Source organism: Rattus norvegicus, chromosome 6 (genome assembly GCF_021556685.1).
Source record: "Rattus norvegicus strain SHRSP/BbbUtx chromosome 6, alternate assembly SHRSP_T2T, whole genome shotgun sequence".
NCBI lineage: Eukaryota > Metazoa > Chordata > Mammalia > Rodentia > Muridae > Rattus > Rattus norvegicus.
Window position 1 is genome coordinate 92,366,473 of NC_141539.1, and position 23,461 is coordinate 92,389,933.

Sequence of the window (23,461 nt, forward strand, 5' to 3'; positions counted from 1 at the left end):
TAGCGAGCAGGTATTCTTAACCTCTAAGCCAACTCTCCAGCCTTATGTAATAATTAAAGAACTATTTGAAGGAGGGACTTCTGATACAGTTTAATATAATTAAAACAAATAGAAATCAATATTTCTTTTACAGTCACTAATCATCAGAAACATCATGAGCATTGATGGGAAGACCCCAAAGGAATTCTTCTGATGGAATTTACCGGCAAGGAGGGAGAGGAAGAAGAGATAGCCCCATGAGTAGTGGAACATAGAGTGTTATTTCTTGTCAGCTGTCCCTCTTTTATTCTATTTCTTTAAGAGATTTCAACTACAAACAGATCTATGTAGTGAAATATCAAAAATGTGTCAGAATCTACAAAGCTCAGAAAGTGCTTATTCTTGATCTTCTCCATAGATAATGGAAAATAATGGTTCTGCGTTTGAGCCTCGGTGTCCATATTATAAAATGTCCTTTGTGTATCTCCTTTTATAAATCTAAGGTGTTTCATAAATAGGTGAAGAAATCTTGCATACCGTTACCTAATATAAACTAAACCAAGTACAATTTTAAGCACTTAAGGGATAAAGCGCATATTGTCTCTAAATAAATTCACCATTGCTTTTCATGCCAGAATATTACTAACCTATATTCCATCAAATTGATATTTTCCCTACTGTCTAAAGGTTACTAAAAGTAATCTACTTTAAATGTATTTTAGAACTTTTTTCATAATGCAACACTCCAGAAAGGAGAATTAAAATTAACCAAAATTAAAATTTCTGTGTCATTTTCCAACTTTATCCCACCATCATTATGGTACACTTTTAAACTGTTTATTGATTCTTTATGAATTTACATGGTGTATTCCAGTCTCACTAATCTCTCCTTTCTCTGTATCTACCCTCTGCCCAACACAAAAGAAAATGAAAATAAAAAATAAACACTCTTTCTAATAAATGTTTTTTCTAATCACAATTTTCCAATTATATATAAACTTTATCTCACAAAGGAATACAAATAGAAATGTTGACTGGTGTGTGGGGTTGTAGTGGTGGTAGTGGTGGTGGTGGTGGTGGTTGTGGTGGTGGTAAGAGATTAATACAAGATTTATTTCTATGCATTTCAGTGAGTTAACCCTAAATCATGATGAAGAAAAGCTGGATGAATGGATAGAAAAGACTTCAGGCTTTTAAGAAAGTTCAGAGGAAGGGGAAAGATACGGGGTAATATGAAGATGACTATCTGGATATAGATTTCCTTCTTAGAATGGTGTATATGGGTCTCTGAAGCAGATAAAGTGAGGGGTTAAGAAAGAAACCATCTCTGAAAGAACCACAGCACTTAGAAGAGCAGGCCAGGCTCTGAGAACAGGTTCAGAATCAGACAGTGAGAAATATTGGAAGCCACATGCTAAATTATTGATTTTTTTCAGCTTCCTGCCTCCACTTCTATTAGAACATTAGAGAAAAAGACCAGCAGGGAACTAATTAAAACCTACAGAGTCCCAAAATTAATATTTCATGGTTAGAAATGTGAATGATGATAGCATTAGTCTGTCTATCTTGCTCCAACAATAACACAGACAACTGGAATGAAAAGAACTTAGAACTTAAATGTTAGTAAGAAAAAGTTCTACACATGGTCTAGTTAATCTACTACCTGTGTGTGTTGATCAAATGCTACATTAAAATATTTATGTTTCTCTATAAAGCATGGTTTTACTACTATATATGATATCTTGTCAAAATCTCTAGTCAAAACAATAATTTATTTTTTTAACCCCAACAAAATTCAAGTGGTTAGAATTAGATATGAAGTCTAGAGAAAAATAAAATATAGTTTTACCCAAAAAGAATATATGTTTTGAATACTCAACTTCATGAATGCTCAATTTCCTATATAAAAACACAGTTTTCATCTGACTAAGTACATCCTTCTGTACACTCATTGTCTCAGGAATTTTCATCATACCTTTGTAAATGCTGTGTTCATTGTTGTTCTAACTAGTGTTGGATTTTATAGCGTCATAGGACATCTAAAAGCCAATAGATAGGTGTGTATTTACAATTTTCAATTTTCAAAATTTACAATTTTCAAAGCACACTTAACATCTTGATTTTGCATCCAGGGAGAGAGAGAGAGAGAGAAAGAGAGAGAGAGGGAGATAGATAGATAGATAGATAGATAGATAGATAGAGAGAGAGAGAGAGAGAGAGAGAGAGAGAGAGAGAGAGAAAATGAATCAGAGGCAGACAGAAACAGAGGAAGGGGATGATGGAGGAAAAAGATTAAGACTACCCAAAGACTATACATGGACTGACCCTGGGCTCCAACCTCATAGGTAGCAATGAATAGCCTAGTAAGAGCACCAGTGGAAGGGGAAGCCCTTGGTCCTGCCAAGACTGAACCCCCAGTGAACGTGATTGTTGGGGGAGGGTGGTAATGGGGGGATGATGGGGAGGGGAACAGCCATATAGAAGGGGAGGGGGAGGGGATAGGGGGATGTTGGCCCGGAAACCGGGAAAGGGAATAACAATTGAAATGTAAATAAGAAATACCCAAGTTAATAAAGATGGGAAAAAAAAGACTGTATTATGATTACATATAGTGCTTAATACAGATCTGGAGGATTTAATAAACAATCAAGCAACTTTCTATTTTGCTAATTAAATTGTTTCATACTATAAAATATTAAAATTTTCATATATATATATGCATAAGGATATATTTTTAGTTGTTCTCATATATATATATAATTATTTTAATTAAAATTCTCATATTCAACCAAACATGGATTTCGATGAGGACAAATTGGACAGGACACATCATGACTTCCATTTGTCACTGAATTTAGCCTGCTAATGCTTTCCAATCTTTGTGTCTACAATTATTGCTTCTTAGAGGTTGAGCTGCCTCCTCTTTCAATTACAGCACCTGAGTAGGTTCCACTATCAGTTTTGTGTTTATCTAGAATGTCTTTAAATCGTGAATGACTTACCACCAGAATATTACATTGAATTCAGCTGCTAGCAATTCAAATTCTCCCAGAGCTCCCACTTGAAAAAGATGGATCTATTGCATCTTTAATGTGTGTGTGTGTGTGTGTGTGTGTGTGTGCATTTGTATGCACCTACGATGTTCCCACAGTAGTGTATACGTATGTGCCTGGAGACTAGAGGAAAGTTCTTGGTATTCCGTTTTACAGCATGTCCATATGGTTTTTTAAGAGTAGGGACTGGGCTTGTTTTTCAATAATTAGTATTTTATTTTTAAATGCATAGAAAAGTTAAACAGTACAAAAGCGTATGAATGTTAAGTGGTTCAGTTATTCAAGTATATGATTACAACCATAAATGGTTTTATACAGCATATGTTGAAGTATTAAACTTAATAATAAGAATTGACAATTCACTACTCTGATTATCATATATATATATATATATATATATATATATATATATATATGATATTCCAGGCACAGGGAACACAGTGGTAAAGATTCCAATAAGATGTAGTGTAATTAATACCAAATCTTTCTGATATATTCTAATTCATTTGGTGATTTTTGTAAACTGCAATACAAGTATCTCCTATTTAATGTGGCTGCTACTTGAAGCCCCATTAAATTAATATTCACTGTATTGTTTGAAGCTTTAGTAAGATTTTTCTCTTAACATCATTAATAACATAATGGCAGAGCTACTGAATTAAAAACAAAATCTTAAATTAGAGATATTCTCCAGTTGAGTTCTTAGTTTCCTAGAGACGCCATAACAGAATAGGAAGAATTGGGCAGTGGATAATCGCATTTCTTTCCTTAGTGTTCTGAAGCTTGACATTTGATTTTTTTTTATTATATTCTTTTTTTTTTTATTAACTTTGAGTATTTCTTATTTACATTTCGAGTGTTTTTCCCTTTCCCGGTTTCCGGGCAAACATCCCCCTAATCCCTCCCCCTCCCCTTCTTTATGGGTGTGCCCCTCCCCACCCTCCCCCCATTACTGCCCTCCCCCCAACAATCTAGTTCACTGGGGGTTCAGTCTTAGCAGGACCCAGGGCTTCCCCTTCCACTGGTGCTCTTACTAGGATATTCATTGCTACCTATGAGGTCAGAGTCCAGGGTCAGTCCATGTATAGTCTTTAGGTAGTGGCTTAGTCCCTGGAAGCTCTGGTTGCTTGGTATTTGAAATGAAGGGTTAGCAATCCATGCTGTTCGGAAACTGTATAGGAACTGGCCTTGCTTCTCCTCAGCTTCTGGGATTTACCGACAGTGGTTGTGTTTCTGACGTAACAGAGAACTCACTCGTTACCCTTGTCCTTCATGTTTTCTTAGTTTCAGCATCTTCCAACAGCCATTTCTTGAGGATGCTGGTCACACGGCTTCTTCTATACTACAGAAATGTCCTATCTTAACTGAGTTTGTGAGTACCATTTCCGTAATATCATGCCTATGTGGGAGGGTAGGTCTACAAATCTTACCTTTAAGATCAACAAATTAGTTCAATTCAAGTGTTATTTAGACCACTTGGCCTGGCTGTGCACGGTGTCACAGTATACTATGCTACAGTGTAGCCATGCTTTTGCAGGCTTCTGCCTTCTTTTCATTTTGAATATTTTAATAGACAGGCAGTCCTTTCTTTTTAACATATTTTTTCTCTTCAGTTTGCTCATTCTAGATTCTCTCAGAATTTTCTTTTCTTTTCTTTTCTTTTTTAATCCTACATTTCTGAACTTCCAAGATTTACTGCTAGGGGTCAAATTCTAGTTTTGCCTGAGATTCATTGGGTCTCATGAGTCTGTGACAGTGTAACAATCCTAACAAATTCTTTGCTTATAGTTTTCTGGAATCCCTGTCGAGCATGCCACATCTTCAGGTTCTTCTCTCTACATCAGTTCTTTGCAGGGCTCTTTTTAATTTGTCTATTTGTAATGTTTTCTGAATAATTTATTTTCGTCAGTCATGTAGTTTCATAAAGTTATGTGCAGAATTTTCCAACTTCTGTTAGATAGACATTTAAAATTTTGATTCTTTTATTTTTATATTTCTAGAAATTTGGCTTGATTTTCTTTAAAACTCTCATCTGTTCAGTGCTTCTTATAGTCCACAAATGCACAGAAAATGCAATTCATTTTACTATGGGTAATATAGTAATTTTATCGTCATGCGTGACCATCATTTAATAATCATTAAATTATCTAAACCTGATGCTTGTTTGTCTGTATTTGTATTGTGTTTGTATTTGTCTGTGTCTTTATTTCTGTGGCTGGTAGGATCTTACAATCATGTCTTATAAATAATATTTTAGTGTAATAATTTTGTGTTGCTTGTAGCAATATTTGTGGAGGCTTAGTTAAGTGTAGCAAAATTGCATCTCCTATACAGAACAGTACAGTAACTTCCAGAAAAAAAGATTAAATTTGCTGTTGATATTTTGTTATACGCAGGCCATGGTTACTGGGTTTCTGCTGTCTGTCCATTGTAAGCTCACAGACCTCTTACTTCTTTGATTTCCCTGCAGCAGGAGCAATGTTTCCTCCATTTGCCTGAAAAATTGTCTATTTAGCTTTTGTTTTTGTTTAATACCATCCCAAAGAGGCAGATTTCCCTATACCCTGTGTTAGAACATTTGGATTAGATATGAAGATCCCATGAGAGAAAAGTTGGTCTTTCAGAAGTGCTGACACACCTGAGAGCACAGATGTGACCACCATTTCTGCTCATATTCCTGGCCCAAGAAGAACCCTTAAGAAGCCCTCAAGAACAGGAACCAAGGAACAGTTGAGACAAAATCCTTCTGGCTCCCACCTACACCCAGAGCTGACCCTGTGACACACCTCTCTTTACCCAGATCCCATGGGGAGAGAGCTGGTCTCCCAGGAGTGCTGACACACCTAAGAGCACAGGAAGGACCACCATTTCTACTTCTAGGGTACGTACCCACAACCCTTAGGACACAGGAATCCAGGAGCAGTCTGGAACAGGATCCTTCTGGTTTCTGTCTGTACCCTGAACTGAACCTGTACCACAGCTCTCTATAATCAGATCCTGTGATAAGAGAGCTTATCTCCCAGTAGTGCTGACACACAGGGTTACAGGAGGATCAAGCCACTGTCAAAGACAGGAAGACCAACTAAAGCAGATGCCAAAAGGCAAGGATAAGAACCTAAGCAACAAAAACCAAGGCCACTTGGCATCATCAGAACCCAACTCCCCCACCACAACAAGTCGTGTGTGCAGCAACATACCAAAAAAGCAAGACGTTGATTTAAAATCACAACTTATGAAGATGTTAGAGGACTTTGAGAAGGACATAAATAACTCCCTTAAAGAAATACAGGACAATACAGGTAAATAGGTAGAAGCCCTTAAAGTGGAAACACAAAATCAACAATACTGTGAAGGAATTGAACAAAACCATCCAGGATTTAAAAATAGAAATAGAAACAATAAAGAAATCACAAAGGGAGACAAGCCTGGAAATAGAGAACCTAGGAAAGAGATCAGGAGCCATAGATGCAAGCATTTCCAACAGGATACAAGAGATAGAAGAGAGAATCTTAGGGGCAAAAGATACCATAGAAACCATTGACATAACCACAAAGAAAATGTTAAACACAAAAAGCTCCTAACACAAAACATCCAGGAAATCCAGGACACAATGAGAAGATCAAACCTAAGGATAATAGGTATAGAAGAGAGTGAAGACTCCCAGCTCAAAGGACCAGTAAATATCTTCAACAAAATTATAGATGAAAACTTCCCCAACCTAAAGAAAGAGATGCCCATAAACATACAAGAAGCCTACAAAACTCCAAATAGATTGGACCAGAACAAAAACCTTTCCTGTCACTTAATAGTCAAAACACCAAAAACACGAAACAAAGAAAGAATATGAAAAGCAGTAAGGGACAAAGGTCAAGTAACATTTAGATTAAAGGTTTACAAATGTGCCTTTGGTGTCTGGACTGGGTTGGTCTGGAGAAGGATCTCAGAGGCAGAAGCTTGCCTGGCATGTACAGGGCCTTTGATCCCAAGCAGCACTGAGAATGAAAAAAATTTTTTTAGTAAGTTCTAGGTTCTCATACTGTAGTCAGGTTAAGGGACTCATTTTCTTCTTTATTCTAGAAACTTGTCTCACTTTAGATAAGATACAATTATTCTAAGTGATGCCATGGCTCTTTTGCCAGATTTCAGAGAAAAATTTTCCCCAAGAACCTTTTCAGTTTTTTTAACCAATCATATAATTTTAGGTTACATTATTCTAATTTTCATTAGTTGACTAACCAGTTCCAAAAGAGAAACAAATGTATGTACACTAAGGAAAAACAGTTTTGACAGAATATATGTGACTTATGATCCATCAGTTAGCTTTAAATCATACAAAATAGCACACAAAATTATAGGTAGTTTGACCATCTATTCTACTTCCATAATTTCACATTAAATAATTTGCATTACAAATACTGAAATGAATTTTAAGATCTATAGAATTAATATAACCAAATGTAAGAAAATGAAACATAAACTATCCAGGACTTTCATTAATATATCTTTTTAATAGCACGCTATAAAGAATATTTTAGGTACATTTGTAGTTTATTAAACTTTGAGGACCACTTGTGTCTATAAATAGAGCATTAAAGGTATTTATGTGTGACAAACTAGGACATTAAAGAAACAAACAATGAGCATTCTTAAAGCATTTGAAGTATTTTCAGCAAGAAAGATATTAAAAGTGCACCATTAGCATTCAGCTGTAAGGTCCCATAGGTAGAGGAAACACCCACAAAGGCTAAGTTTGATCAGCAGGACCCTCAAGGTAGAAGGAGAGAAGTGATTTCTGCAAGGTCTCTTTTGAGTTCTACATATGTGTGTGGTGACATAATCGTGCACGGGCATACACACACACACCACGGAATAAATAAAAGGATTAAGAATAATTGTTGAAAATTCAGCTGTAAAAGTTTTTTATCAATTCAGGCATCTTATTATACGTATTAAGGGCTTTGTTATTTCGCAGCATCTGTGAAGCTATTTGGGTTTGTTTCAGGCTGTTTGCTCTCAGTAGCCCTGGATTTTTCTGCATCAATGTTCATGTTAGGTTCTTTTGTGCTCCCGTGTTCTTTTATCACAAATGCACTCCCTGGTCACTCTCAGCTAATGTGTCCCATTAGGGTATTTCAGAAATTTTATAAGGCTTTTATTAGTTTACTTAATGTTCCCAGAAAATATCTGGAGCCAAGACACTGGATGAAGGTAGGTATTAAGTAGAAATTTGCCAAACCCTGCCAGACACATTGGTTCCTAGGAAGAAGGCTCCCCTGTATTCGGAAGCAAGTAAGCCACTCAACAGAAAATTAAAGCATAGACAAGACCTGAAGAATCCATCAACAGACAGAAAGAGGACTTAAGAATTACTTCATAACATTGCTTGGCTTTTCAAACACAAACAAAACTCAGATTCACCATTACTGGTAAACACTTTAGACAGAAAGACCTTAAGTCCACACAATTACTACTGTCCAACAGAGGGTTGTGAGAATGTCTTTTCAACAATGTGTCTAAAAAGGAAGCTTTGACATCACAAGCTATTCAAAAATGTTCTAATTGAGCTTCTTTATTTAAAAAAATAAATATCTGCCTCTTACATCCATATATTTGGAAACTTGAACTTTCCTGGTCTGGTGACCTTAAATTCTTAAATTGTTTCTTATTTATAATAGCCAGAAACTGGAAATAACCTAGATGTACTGCATCAGAGGTGTGGATACAGAAATTGTGGTACATCTTTAATGGAATACTACACAGCTATTAAAAACAAAATATGCAGGCAAATGGATGGAATTAGAAAATATAATCCAGAGTGAGGTAACCCAGTAACAAAAGTACACACATGGTATGCACTCACTGATAAGTGGATATTAGCCAAAGAGCTCAGAATACCCACGATACAACTCAAGGACCACATGAAGCTCCAGAAGAAGGAAGACAAAATAGTGGATGTTTCAGTCACACTGAGAAAAGGCAACAACACAAGTAGAGGGAGAGAGAAACCTGTGATGGACAAAGGAGAAGGAGAGAAAAAAGGGGCAGGGGCAGGTGTGGTAGGAGACTGGGGAGAAGTACATAGAATAGGAATGAATGATGGGGAACTGGGGGTAGCCACTAAAAAGTCCCAGATGCTAGGGAAACAAAAGGCTCCCAGGATTCAATGGGGATGATATGAGCCGAAATACCCAACAAAAGGGAGAGAGAACCTGTAGAGACCATATCCAGAAGTTAGACACGGCCCCGGTTGAGGGATGGGACCCACCACCCATCTCCAAAACTTTAACCCAGAATTGCTCCTGTCAAAACGAAGTGCAAGGACGAAGAATAGAGCAGAGGCTGAAGGAAAGGCCATCCAGAGACTGCTCCACCTGGGGATCCATACAGTATGCAGACACCAAACCTAGACACTATTGCTGATCCTAGATGTGCTTGCTGACAGGAGCCTGATATAGCTGTCTCCTGAGAGGCTCTGCCAGATCCTGACAAATACAGATGCGGATGCTTGTGCCAACCATTTGACTGCGCACTGGGACCCCAATGGAGGAGTTAGAGGGAGGACTGAAGGAGCTGAAGGGGTTCTACAACCCCATAGGAAGAACAACAATATCAACCAACCAGATGCCCCCCACAGGGCTCCCAGGGAATAAACCCCCAACCAAAGAGTTCACATGGAGGGATCCATGACTCCAGCTGCATATGTAGCAGAGGATGGCCTTATCTGGCATCAATGGGATTGGAGGCCCTTGGTCCTGTGAAGGATCATTGCCCCAGTGAATGAGGAACCCTAGGGTGGTGAGGCAGGAGTGGGTGGGTGGGTAGGGGTGCACCATCAAAGCAGTGGTATTGAGATGGGATACGGGGTTTGTGGAGGGGAAACTGGGAAGGAGGACAACATTTGAAATGAAAATAAATAAAATAACCAATAACAAAAAGAAAGGAAGAAACTCTTACAATTAAAGAAATGAACAAGGTTTGTAGGAAACCAATTTTGTTGGGAAAATATGAGTTCTGTGGTAACTCCAAGGGTAATGAACTGTACATATTAACTAAATTTGATCTCAATTTAGAATCAGATAGTCCTTTGCCAACACAGCATTTGTATGTCAATAATTTAGTTTTTGCCCCCCCCTCAACTCTGTCATTCTGTCATTCTCTGACTGTCTCTCCCTTCCCCTCCCTCTCTCCCTGTCCCTCTCCCTCCCTCCGTTTCTCCCTCCCCCCCTCTCTCTTCTCTGTATGTGTGTGTACATATATATAATAAATTTCCATAATACTTGCATTTGATTATCAGAAATTAAAAATGTAAACACCCATGCACTAGTTAATGAAAGGAAGAGGTTCTTTCTGAGAAAGGCTTTTATAGGCATTTTTTTCATTATTGAAACATCTAAATGTGTATATATACAAACTAAGAAGGTTTACAACATCACGATATTATATAACCATATAAGGCTATTGATATATATCAGTCTCCTGTGAACAATGTTTTATCCAGATCACAAATATATTTTAATTTTCAACATATTGCTGTGAATGAAATCTTGTAATAGGTTTCTTTCATTCAAAGTTTAGATTTTAATTTGCATTTGCATAGTACTGATTTCTGCTACACTTGTTTCTCACATGGAGAAGGGCCCTTAACTCCTGGTGTCTTCTTCAGGCATTGCCTATGTTTGATAAAGTTCTGGAAGAGGAGATTGAGTTAGAGTCTAACCCAACAGTCTTCTTCACAAGGGAAAAGAGGCTGAGACTAGGGGAAGACTGTTAAGAGTAGGGGAGGGATTCAGGCTCTGATTCATATGAGACATTGTGAAAAAACCCACTTCTACAAGTTTATGCTATGCACATGAGACAATTTGAAGAGTATTGACGTAGAGGTATGGATTATGAGGTTCACAATATAAATGGTAGTTTTGCTGATGTAGAATTCCAACAGGTTACTCACACTGCTTTTCCTGATTTCACAGACATGTTTAAATTAATCTTCTGATTCCTAAGTCTCTGTTTAATCACATCCATATAACATGTTATACAAAGATATAGAAATGACTATCTCAGAATAAATAAGGCCCAGTTGTGCTTATCCTGTGGATAGTTGGAAGTTTAAAATTGAAATAATGAATGTCACTGATCCCAAGATGTCTTCATTTTGTTCTATGAAACAAAGTGTCAAAAATTTTAAAGTGTGGAGGCCAACCTTCTGAAGCATCACATGAGACATTTGGGCTGTGATTCATAAATTCATTTAGAAGTGGAACTAGCAAGACTTTTACATTTCACACAGATACATAATATAGAATGCAAACTCTATAGGAACATTTTGTTGCATATCTATGAAATAATGGAAACATCAGAAACAATTTTAACATATGTTATTTTATTTGATATATTCTTGACTTGGACAAGTCATGTACTTACCTTCTTATATTTGGGAGACAGCTATTATTTGTGAACTCAAAAGATTTTTAGTTATTACGGCAAGGGATATATTTATTTTGGAATCTGATAAATGTCACACCTTACATTATGGATACCACATATCTTCTGGTTTCTTCATGACAAATATTGCCAAAAAGAGAGCTGGCAGCAGATGAAATGTTTAAGGAGGAAATAAGGGGAACCTATACAACAATGAACGTTGTGTACCATTAGTCACATGACTTTAAGAAGAGATGCTCACCATCATCTAGGAAGACAGTATATTAGACTAAGAAGCCTCTGAACAGTCTAGTGTGCACAAGATTTAAAGAAAAGTAAGATCAAAGGAGGATTAGACACCTTGTTACATTCACGAGAATTCTCTCCAGAATACATGTTCTATCCTACAGGTGACAATTGTTCTGTCCTGTGGTTTTGCCTAATTGTAAGGAGTGAACATTTTGTGACAGATTCTTTTTCAAGCTTCATTTTCTGATGAACATAGTCTTAAAATCTGCTCTTGTTTGTATTTTCTAGTCTTGGATACATTGCTAATCAACAGATAGACAAGACTTTATATAGATTATCTATTTTTTTCACTTGGAAATTGCATAAAATGACTAAAGTTTAAAAGGACACAGCTTACTGTGATTTGTATTATATGGCATTGTTGAATGGAATTCAAAGGCAAAAGGTAATGCATTGTTTGAGAGCTTCACCTTGAAAAAGAAATCAAGATCTTCAATATACTGATATATTTCCAAATCCTTCATCTATTGTGTGTCCCCACCCATAACTTGTTGATAGAGAAATCATCCTCATAGTAATTAAAATCATGTAAAATATATGTTTTAAGTCTATAATCAACCATTTAAAAAGAGTTAAAATGTAAGTCTACAACCAACCATTAAAAAGGGTTAAAATGTAGGGGAAGAGTGATGGCTCAGTGGGTAAAGAGAGCTGCTGTGAAATAGGGCAACCTCAGTTCCCTACCTGGGTATCACAGTTTTTAAATAGAAAACTAATGTCTAAAAATTGCCTCATGAGCTCTAAAAGCACATCATGCACATATGTACCTGCATATATATATGCATATATACATATATATGCATACATATATACACACAAACAAATACATATAGATAAGAAAATTAAACAGAAATAAAAATATTCTCAAGATTTTACCAGTAACTTTACGTTTACACAACTTGTGATAAATGAAACTGAAAAAATTGAGGTAATATGCCTTTATTAACCAGGTCCATACTGGTAACATACTATTTTGACACATTTGTATATTTATGGGCTTTGTTTCACCCTCACATCATAGAACAGCATTGTTAATTTGCCCTCAGTCTTCAAATCAGAGAAGGAGCTAGAGAGAACCTGTATTGGAGGTCTCCATAAAATTCACCCCCTGCCCCTAAGAGCTCAAGGAAGATGAGGAGAAAAGATTGTAAGACCAAAAGAAGATAATGGAGATCAGGAGAAACAAGGTTCTCTGAATCAAAAAGACTAAAGCACTAAGGACCTACGTGGTTCTACGCCACATCCTCTGTACATATATTATATCTATTAACTTAATGTTTTTATGGTACTCCTGACTGCAGCTCTAACTCTTGTGCCTGCTCATGGGACTGTTATGATAGGTTTTGCTTCATTTTATTATATTTTATTTTGTCAGTGTAAAGCTGGAACATTCAGAGCAAAGTAGAAGAAATTTAGAAATTTAACTCAATACCTATATAAATGATGAGCATTAACACAAATTGCTTGCATTACACACAGAGAAATAGAGAGAGAGAGAGAGAGAGAGAGAGAGGCAGACAGCAAACACAGTGTTGAGCATTTAAATATAAAATATGAAATTATATAATCCCCTGAAAATTAATAGGAACTTGTACTAGATGATTACTATCAGGTTGACAAATCAAAATCTTAGTCTAGCAAGTAAAATCATTGATAGATTGTACTCTCTTAAAATTCAAAGCTTTCACCATTGTACAGGAGACAATCTTCAGAGAAGGAACATGCACTAGGAAAAACAAATTTTAAAGCATATATTTGAATAAAGGATGTCATTGAATATTGTTAAGTACATCAATAACTACAATTAGGTGCTGAGTAGAAGGAAAACAACAACACGAAGAATCTCAAACAAAGAAAAAACAAACAAAAATCTAAATACCAACCCCACCAAATGCTGAGAAGTGGAAGAATGACAGGTCATCCGAGTTTCAGGCTTACCCCTTTCTTTTTTTTTTCTTTTCTTTTCTAATTTATTTATTTATTTATTTATTTATTTATTTATCTATTTATTTATTTATTTAGGTGTGAGTGTAAAGAGACACAACTACTTTGGTAGGGAGTGGCAGCTTCTCATGAACTAAACTCAAACATAGCAAGAAGAAAGAAAGAAAGGAATACACAAGAGACACAAATTGTTTATAACACCTTTATTTGAAATTTCCAAACTTGGAGGCAGCCAAGATACCTTTCAATGAGTTAATGAATAATAACATCGGAATGCTTCCAGAAATTTAATATTATTTAACAATTAAAGCAATTACCTCTCCAGTTGCTAAATATAGAGTGAACCTCAAATATATATTGCCAATTAAAATAAAAGGTAAGTTTGGAAAGAATTAATTATTATTAATGAAGAATTAATTAATGTTTATAATAGTCTCAATAAAGTCTTCAAGAATTGAGGATGAATATGAACATGGCCTGTGATGGTAGATAGGTGACAACATCGTTCCAATTAATATAATGTTCCCTAAAATGAGCGAACTATATTGAAAATTGTAAAATTGATTAATACTATGAATTTGTGAATTGTAACAAATTCATGAGGACATTCATAATAGATCAAGATGGTGGGCTTTTGGGAGTAGTTAAAAACTACTGTGAAGATTGTAGCTTCAACTCATTTTTTTCTTTAAAAGTACAGGTAGTAAAATATATTATCATTATCATGACCATGATCATAATCATCATTATTAAAATCTTCCCAGTATCTTCTCCAGAATAAATTTAGACATATTCACACTCTTTAGAGAAATTAGAATAATTTAGAAGAAATTCTGACAGATTTTTTCTTAAAAAAAATAGCTCTTCTTAATCTATTCTGATCACATTTCCTGCCTCCAAATCCTTTCCATATAATCAAATATAAGTTATTTCCAAAGCAGATTGTTCCCAACTGCTTTCCCTTGACAATATACTTTTTTCCTTATTTATTTTACACTCTAGATTTTATTCCTCTCCGGTTCCACCTTCTGACTATTTCACATCCCATACTCCACTGCCCACCCCTGTCTCTATGAAGATGTCCTCATCCCACCCACCCCACTAGTCCTCTAAACACCCTGGGGCCTCCAGTCTCTTGAGGGTTAGGTACCTATTGCCTGACTGAACCCAGACCCAGCAGTCTTCTGTGGTACAATGTTGGGGGCCTTCTATCAGCTGGCGTATGCTGCCTGGTTGGTGATTCAGTGTCTGAGAGACTCAGGGGTCCAGGTTAGTTGAAACTGCTGGTCCTCCTACAGGGTCACCCTCCTCCTCAGCTTCTTCCAGCTTTTCCCTAATTCAACCACTGGGGTCAGCAGCTTCTGTTCATTAGTTGGCTGCACATAACTGCATCTGACTCAGCTGCTTGTTGGGTCTTTTGGAGGGCAGTTATGGTAAGTCCCTTTTTGTGAGCACTGCATGGCCTCAGTAATAATGTCAGGGGTAGGAGCCTCTCCTTGAGCTGGATCGCACTTTGGGCCTGTTGCTAGAATTTCTTTTCCTCAGGCTCTTCCCCATTTCCATCCTGCATTTCTTCCAGACAGGAAGGATTATGGGTCAGAGTTTTGACTGTGAGATAGCAACCATTTCCCTCATTTGATGCCCTGTCTTTCTGTTGGAGGTATGCTCTACAAGTTCTCTCTCCCCACTGTAGGGCATTTCATCTAGGGTCCCTCTATTTGAGTCCTGAAAGTGTCTAACTTCCCAAGTCTTTGGAATATTCTGAAGGGTCCTCCTAACCTTCTTCTTCCCAAGGTCGCCTGTTTCCATTCTTTCTGAATTCTGTGGACTATATCTTGGTTACTCTGTATTTCTTTTTTTCTTTCTTTCTTTCTTTCTTTTTTTTTTGGCTAATATTCACTTACTAGTGAGTACATACCATGCATGTCCTTTTGGGTCTGAGTTACCTCACTCAGGATGATATTTTCTAGTTCCATCCAGGTTCTTACCAAAATGTTTGAGTACAACACATCTTCTGGTATGCCTCAGGATATGAGGAGCAGACTAGCTAGCAGTCTGTCCCCAGCGGAAAAGATTGGGCAGAAGGGGTGACAATATTTTTTACCAGAAATCTCGAAGCCCTCTCTCATAGATGCCTTCAATGAAAATTTTGAAAATCACTGCATCCATATTAATGTTTACACATAAGGAGTAATATAGGCTATTCTAATTTTATTGTCTTCTACCATAGAATAAATATTATGTAAGCAGACCCCTCCTCTATCCTGTTGTCACTTCTTACTTTACAACAATTTAAGACTAGAATAATAATTAATATTTGCCAGTCACAGAATTTGATATTTATTGAAAAAATTATAATATTCTATACATAAAGAAAATTAGTATCCCTTGAATTAATTAGTAATTGACATTTACAAGTGAAAATGTTAAGCTGAAAAATTGGTGACCTGGTCACTTGTGGAGGTTTGAAAAAATGTCATCTTAATTTCTGACATTTCTTTGATCAATGAACATTACAATAAGGTTTTGGAAAATAAAACAAAAGAACACACAGACATCTTGATTCTAGAGACATAGAAATGAATTTTCTCAGACTGTCATTTAATCTTTCTCAACGTACATACACAGAAAGCAAATAATTTACATCCATGATGATATTCAATAATATATCCTTATCAGATAAACAGATAAAGGCTATCTGAAGAGAAGTTTGATTGTAAGGCACAGGAATTTGACTTGTGGACTAAATGATGGAGAGCTGTATTCAAGCAATGACTATGTAAAATCTCTGTGAATAAAGGTGTAATACCACAGGTTATAAACCTAAGTGGGCAATTGCCTTCAATTTAGAGTACATGGAACTTTTTAGATTCAATGTAAAATATTAGTAAACAATTGTAAGCTTCAGGGGTAACCTTAAGTATACAGTGAACTATTTGGTTATTCTTAAATGCAACAGAATTTATTACTTTTTTGGGGGGAGGGAAACTCTCTCTTACGTCAAAGGCCATGAATTGTAAGAGCTTTGTAAAATATAAGTGAAGATGAGGATTTTAAATAACAAGCTAAACAAACTATGCAATGGAAAGTATACTAATGAGCTATAACATGATTAAAAATTAAAGTTTGTCTACTCTCTAGGTCTCAAAACATGGAAACTGGAGATACAAGTCATAGAGTAAGGCCATCCTGGTCTGTATATCAAGAGTTTACCAAATAATGAATACAAGTTTAAACATGACTGAAGAGGAGACTCACTACATGAGAATATTTGCTGTACAAACACCCATGAGAAAAGTGGGCTTGGGCAGCACTAGCCTGTAACTCCAGCAGTGAGGTCCAGGTGCACAGTAAGATCAACGTGGTTTGTTGATTTGAGTCAAGCTAGATTCACTGAGAGACCCTATCTCAAAAGAATAAAGAGGGATAATAAAGTGAATATTGAAAATCAGATGTGTATGTAAAATATGACTTCCAAGAAGGACATCTTCACATGATCTTAATGCATGCCAGAATGCTGATTTAACATTTTATTTCCAATTTTAGAAAAGACAAAAAATGTTTACTAAATATGATTCTGTTCTGTTCTACATCTTGATCTGTGGTCCCTTCCTTTCCTCTAACTCTAGAATTCTAGGAATTGTATAGGCTTCTTGGAGTAGCAGGTTGCCAGTAAGTTGAAAATTCAAGCCTTTTGGCGTGCTTTTATTGGGAAAATAGCCATCTGCTTCATGACTTCATAATATACAGTACAGTACAGTTTTCCCAGAAATGATCACTTGATAAGTCTTGGGTGGATATGACTGATATGTTAATGTTATAGGATGGTGGATCATGGTCACATGATCCTTGTATGTGGTAAAAAAGGCGGCCATCTTCACTGTGCATGCTGCTTTGCAATTGTTCGATCAGCACTCAGTGAAGGACTAGTTGTCCAAGTATTGGATTGATTGTCATCTTTGTCAGCCTCAGATGGCTATAACTGTAAGCTTCACTAAAGGCTTTAGAGAGTAGCATATATGATATAGACAGAATACCAGGAAAAGTTTGTTTCAAATGCCTTGTTTCTAAAGTTATAGCTATGCGTGCTGTCAGAAGTCATAGATAAATTTTATTGATATATCCTTTTTATTTTATTTTATTTTTAATTTGGATATTTTCTTTATTTACATTTGAAATGTTATCCCTTTCCCTGGTTTCCCCTCTGGAAACTCCCTATCCCATCTCCCCTTCCCTGCTACTATAAGGATGCTCCTCCACCCACCATCCACTTCCATCTCACCACCCTAGCATTCCCCTACAGAGGGGCATTGAGCCTTCACAGGACCAAGGACCTCTCCTCCCACTGATGCCCAACAAAGTGATCTTCTGCTACATGTGTGACTGGAGTCATCTACTGCTCCATGTGTACTCTTTGGTTGGTGGTTTAGTCTCTGGAAGCTGTGAGGTGTGTAGTTGATTGATATTGTTGTTCTTCCTATGGGGTTGCAAACCCTTCCTATATGTTGGAGTATTTTGGGGGGAATATGCTCAGGAGTGGTATATCTGGGTCATCAGGTAGTACTATGTACAATTTACTGAGGAACCACCAGACTGATTTCCAGAGTGGTTGTACCAGCTTGCAATTCTACTGAGAATGGAGGAGTATTCCTCTTTCTCCACATTCTTATCAGAATCTGCTGTCAAGTGAGTTTTTGATCTCAGCCATTTTGACTGGTGTGAGGTAGAATCTCAGGGATGTTTTGATTTGCATTTCTCTGTTGACTAAGGATGTTGAACATTTCTTTAGGTGCTTCGTGGTCATTCGGTATTTCTCAGTTTAGAATTCTTTGCTTAGCTCTGTACCCCATTATTTATAGGGTTATTTGATGCTCTGGAGTCTAACTTCTTGAGTTGTTTTTATATATTGAATAATAGGCCTCTATCAGATGTAGGGTTGGTAGAGATCTTTCTCCAATATGTTGGTTTGCTGTTTTGTCCTATTGATAGAGTCCTTTGTCTTACAGAAACTTTGCAATTTTATGAGGTCCCGTTTGTCTGTTGTTGATCTTAGAGCATAAGCCATTAAGCCATTGCTCTTCCGGAAATTTTCTCTTATGCCCATGTTTTTGAGGCTCTTCCCCACTTTCTCTTCTATTAGTTTAATTGTATCTGGTATATATGGAGATCCTTGAATCACTTGGACTTGAGCTTTGTACAAGGCGATAAGAATGGATCGATTTGCATTCTTCTACATGGTGACTGCCAGTTGAACCAGAACCATTTGTGAAAGATTTTTATGACAAAAACTGCAAGTCTCTGAACAACCAAATTGAAGAATATCTCAGAAGATGGAAAGGTCTCCCATGCTCATGGAAGGGCAGGATTGATATAACAAAAATGGACATTTTGCAGAAAACAATCTACAGATTCAATGTAATCCCTATCAAAATTCCAACTCAATTCTTCATAGACTTAGAGCAATTTGCAAATTAATTTGGAATAACAAAAAAAAAACAGGAAAGCAAAAACTATTCTCAAAATTAAAAGAACTTCTGGGGGAATTACCATCCCTGACCTCAAGCTGTATTACAGAGCAATAGTAATAAAAACTGTATGGTATTGGTACAAAGACAGTCAGAGTGATCAGTGGAATAGACTTAAGACCCAGAAATGAACCCACACATTTATGGCCTCTTGATCTTTGACAAAGGAGCAAAACCCATCTAGTGGAGAAACATAAAACCTTTTATGATGATATTTAGAGTATTTTTCTTCATTTCTTCTAAAGAAATACATCATGCATTTTTGTACACACACACACACACACAGAGAGAGGGAGAGTGAGAGAGAGACAGAGACAGAGACAGAGACACAGAGAGATTTAATTTATTATATGTTCTTTAATGTAATTTCATTCTCAACCCTTATGGGCATAGCTTCCTGTGTTCTGGGGATTATAACTGCAGATGTTTACATTACAGGTATAATAGTAGAAATGGAAGAGGCAATATTTTTCATGTAATATAGGTTGATTGTTAGGTAGGGTGTTAAAGAAAAAAGAGCCTATAAAAGTAGTGAATATTTTGTCATAGTAAAGGATTTGATTTTAAATATTCAATGGTGACATGACATGACTACACTTTCAGGTATGAAAATGATCCAATGTGACAAAATAGTGCAATAATGAGAAACAATGGTAAATAACAGAGTTATAAAAGAGAATAAAAGGTGGCTTCAACCTTTATACTAGATAAGACAGTATTTCATTTAAAAGATATGTGTCAAATGATATAACCCATTCATCATGGACACGGTGCAAGGTAATTTAATATTCACACCACACTAAAAGTTTAGTAAAAGAGAATAAATAAAACCAAGTCAATATTGCTGATGCCAAGAAGTGCATGCTGACAGGAGCCTGATAGTTGTATCCTGAGAGGCTCTGGCAGACCATGACAAATAGAGGTGGATGCTCATAGCCAACCATTGAACTGAGAATGGGATCCTCATTAGAGGAGTTAGAGAAAGGATTGAAGGAATTGAAGAGGCTTACAACCCCATAAGAACAATACCAAACAACCAGAGCTCCCAGGGACTAAACCACCATCCAACGAGTACACATGGACAGACCCATGGCTCCAGTTCCATAGGTAGCAGAGGAAGGGCCTTGTTGGGCAATAATGGGAGAAGAAGCCTTTGGTCCTGCCAAGACTCTGCACCCTAGTATAAGGGAATATCAGGGCGTGGAGGCGGGATGTGGCGGGTGGATGGGTTGGGGAACACCTTCATAGAAGAAGGAGGAGGGGACGGGATAGTGTGTTTATGGTGGGAATCCAGGAAAGAGGATAACGTTTGAAATGTAAATTAAAAAATCCAATTGAAAAAAAGTTTTCCTGAAAAACCTAGTTTCATTATTTTAAACCACAATATCTGTCCTTTAAAATTTTTAATTTTTTCTCTATTATATATTTAGTATTCATTTTATATATCCTTAAGTTTATCGTAGTTACTAAAGACTTGTGATAATTGTTTTATCTTATGTAACTGCAGCATTCATCAATTAACTGCCATTTCTCAGAGATTATGTTAAATTCTGCTCAAAAAGCTCAGAGAATAGAACTAGCTTCTAATATGGTGTTTAATTTGACCATTGTAAATACTCTCTCAATAAATGGTAAGAAATGTGACTGGACCATGTAATTTACAAGAAACATAAGGAGAGGACTGCCAAGGTCATCAGTGCATAAAAGTGCTTGCTACAACCTGACAATTTGATTTTGATCCTTAAGAAACAGATGTTGGAAAAGAGAGAACAAACTCCTTCTAGTTTTTCTCTGACCTCCACACTTTTGCAATACCAGTTCTTGACTCCCCTGTGCCTAACTGTCAGAAACTAAGCTGAAGTCCTTATTGGCAAAACAGTCAGGGAAATTCATAACAAAAATTTTCTCATGACATATAGGTGTGTCTTCGTGTGTAGAAATTGATAAAATTTAGGCCTACTTGACAATTCAATTATTTATAAAGACATAGTAAATGCTAAGATAGAAACACAGGTAAAAGCCTAGATACATGTATTTTTAAATTATCTGAGTGATACGTAGAGCTACAATTGAATTTTATTTAATTTTATAAAAAGGACTCCACAGCTCCACAAATATCTGTGATTTTTGGTGTGAAGCTTAGTAAACATCCAAAAGAATAAACATTATAAGAACTGAAAATCACAAGAAAGTGTCAGTCTGAGATAACTGAGATTGGTTTCCCTTTTCTGTTTACTTAAAAAGAATAACAAAAGTAATTAAAAAATCTTCCAACTACACGAAAAGCCCAGGGCCAGATTAAATCGCAGCAGAATTCTAGTATATTGTCAAAATATATCTAACTGCAAATTTCCACAAAATATTCCACAAAATAGAAATGGAAAGGAACGTCTCCAAGTTCTTTTACAAATTCGATATTACCAAATGCAAAATGCAACTGGTAAAAATGAAAGAGCGACAGCCTGTGGGATGCTCAACCTTGGATGATGTATCTACATCAAATATCCACACGGAACATTTGGGGAACATGGTGGGCGAGAGGACAGAAAGATTTTTAAGAGTCAAAGAACCAGCATGTTGGCTTTGAGAAAGTGCCATTTATATACAACATCAAAGCTCCTTCCACAAAATCTCAATTATAGTGCCTGTACAATATAGTTACAATGACAGCACCAACTGAGATACAATGTGGATGTAGGAAATCACACAGGACCACATCTATAGATGAACAACAGGCAGTTAATGACTGCCGAGAGAGAACCAGTCTTCACTAGGGATTGGACTAAACAAATAAAGATAAGAGCAATCTTAAATGAACTCTTCTATTTATACACACACACCTCTGTGTGTGTGTGTGTGTGTGTGTGTGTGTGTGTGTGTGTGTGTGTGTGTGTGAAAATAATAATTTAAAGGATCTGGAGAGTTGAGAGATACAAGGGACGTATCTCAAAATAATAGAGATATTATTTGCAAAACTCCAGAAAAACACCCAGTGTCCTAAGTGGAGAAAAAACTCAAAAAAGTTTAATTTAAATCAGACACAAGACAAGAAGAGAATTTTCACTGCCCCTCTTCTGTTCAGCATATATGGAAAATTTTAGCTGGAACAACAAGTCAAGTAGAACAGATGAAGGGGATACAAATAGGGAAGGAAGACGTCAATCTATCATGATTTCCTTATGATACTATTCTATCATAAAAAATCCTAATGACTCTACCAGAAAGCTCCTGCAGCTTACAAACATAATTAGAAAATTAGCATGAACAAAATTAGCATGCAAAAGTTAGTAGACTTCCAATATACACATGACAAATATACTGAGAAAGAAATCTGGGAAAAATGTCCTTCGTGAATCCTCCAAAAGAGCTAGGAAATAGACACAACCAAGGAAGCACAAGTCCTACACATGGTAAATTTTACAAAACTGAAGAAAGTTAAATCTTTCCATATTCACGAGTGGGAAGCATTAATAGTGTGACAATAGGCATGCTACTAAAAGCAAGGAAATATTCACTGTAACTTCCATCTAAATTCTAACTAAATTCTTCACAGATATTGAGAAAAAAATCTTGAGTTTTATATGGAAAAACAAAAGACCAAATCACAAAATATCCAAAGTAATGCTAAATTAAAGAAAAAAAATGTTTGGACGTATCGCCATCCTAGATTTCAAGTAATTACGATGTAGTAATAAAAATAATCATAGTACTGTAGCAAGTAATAATAAAATATGGCACCATCCCACTGGTGCTACTCTCTGCACCCAGCAGTCTCACTACCTCCAGCAAAGACCTGCCACCTTGCTAAACTCCCATGGCAGGTAGCTGCCACATCACCCCATGCAGCCATCACCCTTTATGGCTATAGTCACAATTCCCAGTAACCTTGCAAAATCAAAACTCTACAGGCTTGTAATGTATCCATCAGATTTATATCAGTAAATTCTCACTCCACAAAATGTCCATACAATAAACTCAAAGCCAATTGATATTGATGTAAACTGCCCACCTAGATAAGACAAATTGTCCTGTAATTACCCATCCATTATAAGATATTCATAGATACTTGTGGCTATTTAAAGCCACATGGATCTAGGTCATCCTTCTCTCCCTCCATCTTCCTCTTTCTCCCCTCTTCACACTCTCTTTTCTCTTCCTCTCTTCCCCACTCTGACCTGGAAGCCCACCTACTCTTCGCCCGGTGATTGGTTCCCTGAAATCTTTATTCAC